Below are 3,491 nucleotides of genomic sequence, written 5' to 3'. Positions count from 1 at the left end.
CCGACCCAAAATGAAAGTGGGTCCCACACTACTGTAAGTGGGCCGGCCCAATCTGTTGTAGGGCCCTGGTTGTTTGACTAGTCAACTTGCATTAAATTTCATGAGCCTAAAATCTGGTATCAATGATACACACAATTACATACACAAATAAAATAACTAGGAAAATTACAAGGCAATTAATGTGCCCAAATAAAAAAATTACATAGAATCATTGAGGACTTCTATTAGCATCATCAATAACACGTTGACATTTGGCAATCGCCTTGATTGAATCTTGTGTACTCTTGGTCAACACATCAGCTACAGATCTTAAAGCAGCAATACCATGTCTTTTATAAAGTACAACCTTGAGATATTTACTGTTTGATGAAAGGAATGGTCTAGGTTGACGGCTATGAGAGGATGCATCAGAAGAAAGATCAGAACTTTTTGTGGGCCTCTCTTCTGATGAAGATTGCTTCATCACAACTGCATTCTGATAATAATGCAAAAAAGAGTTAAACGATGAACTATGCAAACATGTATTAAGCATTGTCGATATGAGATAGTCAGAAGTACTAAGCACAGACTTACATTATATCGTTGCATAGGCTCACCCCGGAACCTTTTTTGCGCTCTATCTTCTACTAAGGACTTCTTCATTACACCTGCATTCTAGTAATATGCAACATAGTTACAACAGTGAACTATTCAAACATTTATTATGAAATGTAGATATAAGATAATAACAAGTTCCATAAATAAGACAATGTATGGAACTTGTACTAAGCACAGACTTACATCATAATGTTGCACAGGGTCGCTTTGGCGACTATCTTCTAATGATGACTGCTTCATTAAAACTGCATTCTGGTAATATTGCAAACATAGTTACAACAATTAACTATTCAAACATGTATTACGCAATGTAGAGATCAGATAACGGCATGTAGCAGAAATAAGCACAAGATAAGATAAGATGCATGTACTGAGCACATACTGGCTCGCTGCAGGTCCTTCTCTTGAGTGCACTAGTCGTGGTCGACATGCCTATCATTTTAGCTTCAGCCATCAAGTGAAATGCTAATCCTCCTGCTCCATTGTCCTTAATCTGTGTTTAGATATCACATTTAAGACCAAGTCAGCTGGTTTCAAATAACAAAAAACTTGAGCTGCCAAATGAATAAGCCAATATTTACCAGATATCAGAATAAAACCAACTAGATGTTGCTTTTCATGAGATACGAATTTCAGACATTCAGATTTAGAGTAGGGTAATGCCAAGGTTTTCCACATAAAGTAAACTGGCATTAAGAATGATCAAATGTCAGGTTCAAATCACCTTCGCAGTTGCTCCAAGACAAGCATATCAAATAGGCAGAAACATAGTAAAGCATGAATGGCATTGCTATGGCAGGGTTCCAAGTGTTAATCTCTTGCATAAGGAACAATGCATATAGGTTATAGATAATAACGGAAGTAAACTGCCAAAATTACCAACCAAGAGCTCAGATTCCAACCTTCCCTAGCGTCCCCGCTGTTAATGTTGGATATTCTAATAAGTGGTTCGCATGATCAATCCCTAGGAAAAATAACATTGACAAGTTAGTCTACAATAATACAAAGACCAGACATGCACGCAGCAATAACTATACAAGCTGTGCGACAGGAGCATTCATGGAAAAAATAGCTATAAGCTAAAGACGACGTATAAGAGCAAGCAGATTGGAAATGCACATAGCATGATTATAAAAGCAGTGTGAGAATAGCAGGCACGAGAAAACAGCTATCGGCTAGCGGTGAGCTAATGACGTGGTATAAGAACAACCAGATGGGAAATGCCCATAGCATGACTATAAAAGGAATAGCATGCAGTACAAAAACAGTTGGCAGCAAATGAATGGGTATAAGGCTATAAGTATGTGGATGCTTTTGTACTGTACAATATTTAAACGAACTTCATGCGAAGTAACACATCAAGAAAGTTAATGGCATATGAGATCTGCAAATAACTACACAAAACATGGCTAAAGAAACACCGCGATCTAACGGGCCAGCTTACTGACCAAGCTGCGGCGGGGTGGACGGGGGCGGCAACTTGCATTCCAGCGGCGGCGAACGTGGGAGACGATGAGTCAACCCCGTTTCAGTAGAAGCGGGCGTTAGTGAAGCAGATCTGGTTGGCTGGCAAGGGATTCGGTGAAGTTGATACAGCCGGTGCGCCGAGCTAGTCGGTGGAATAGATCGGCTTCTGTGGAGGGGGGGCCACGGTGAAGTAGACCCGGTTCCGTTGGAGAGGATCCGGTGCGTCGACAGGAAAGGCGTTGATTGCTATGTTGTGGATGAGGTCGGCGGTGAAGCAGATCCGTCGGTGGCGAGGTCGGCGTTGAAGCAGATCCGTCGGTGGCGAGGTCGGCGGTGAAGCAGATCCGTCGGTGGCGAGGGCGGCGGGGGAGCGGATCAGGTGGGTGGACAGCCAACACGATAAGCCTACGCTGGGGAGGAGTATGCCGGCGGCGAAGCAGATCTAGTACTGTAGAGAGTCAGAGCTTTGGCGTGTGAGAGTATTTTTGAGCTAATGGGGCGAATGGTTGGTGGGTGGGTGTGGGCCTGTGGGGAGGGTTCGGGATCTAGGCAAGATATTTCATTGTTACCGAATGAGCCCTCCATGGTCGGTGGGTTGTAACTTCCGGACCAGGGTTAAAAGGGTAAAACTGGTCACGGGATTTTCGAATGGATTCGGCGGGATGATTTGGCGCGGGGCCGAAATTTTCAGTTTCAAGCTACGAGCAGAACGACAAAAAATAATGTTCTTCCCCAGGGAGCTCTCCTCTTCTCTTTCTCTCTCGAGTCTCTCTCACTCCCCCGGCTCCTCTCCCCCTTCTCTCCGGCGGCCTCGCCGGCCGGAGACGAGGCCGACTTCTCTCTGTATATCGTACACCCTCCGAACTAAATTAATTGATTCAACTTTCCTTAGACGTGTATGTATCTAGAGTAAAAACATGTGTGGATACATCCATATTTAGATAACCAAAGTTGAGTCAGCTAATTTGGATCCGAGGGAGTTAGTGTTGTTGTAAGCTTAGATCCAGTGTTTCCCATGAGCAGAATGGCGCAATGGAGTCGGGGATCTCGTCATCGGCTTCAGATCTGGCCTATGGTGAATCTGGCGGATCAGATCTGGCGGATCTTGCCGGCCAAACCCCGATCTGGTGCCATCAAGGTGATGGCGCTAACAGTGAGGCTTGCTTTGGTCAGTGCTTCAGATCTGGCCAACGGGGAAGTCAAGCTGCTAACGTTCACAAGCTCGGGGCATACGACGACGTCATCCGTCTTGCCCGTGAACATCTTGGCCTTTCAGCGGCCCTTCTAGGAGCCAATATGCCGTTGCTGAGGCCATTCTTCTCCTTCGTCCTGGCGACTACCGGCGACACCGTCCCAAGTGGTGCGTCCCCGGCGACGGAGTTGCTGGAAAGGATGCGGAGCAGAGATCTGATGTGCGGTCCAGAAGG

General features: G+C 45.3%; 1 long non-coding RNA gene across 1 annotated transcript; it reads right to left on the bottom strand.

Moving 5' to 3' along the window:
* Nucleotides 1–330: 330 nt before the first annotated feature.
* Nucleotides 331–863, bottom strand: LOC127329290 (uncharacterized). Its single transcript, XR_011751103.1, has 3 exons — nucleotides 781–863; nucleotides 574–654; nucleotides 331–475 (listed from the first exon to the last, which is right to left on the bottom strand). It is a non-coding gene; the product is annotated as an uncharacterized lncRNA (long non-coding RNA).
* Between the last annotated feature and the right edge of the window lie 2,628 nt (nucleotides 864–3,491).

The sequence above is a fragment of the Lolium perenne genome, chromosome 2 (genome assembly GCF_019359855.2).
Source record: "Lolium perenne isolate Kyuss_39 chromosome 2, Kyuss_2.0, whole genome shotgun sequence".
NCBI lineage: Eukaryota > Viridiplantae > Streptophyta > Magnoliopsida > Poales > Poaceae > Lolium > Lolium perenne.
Note: the sequence above shows the minus strand (reverse complement) of the source record. Positions and strands in the feature narration are given on the sequence as shown.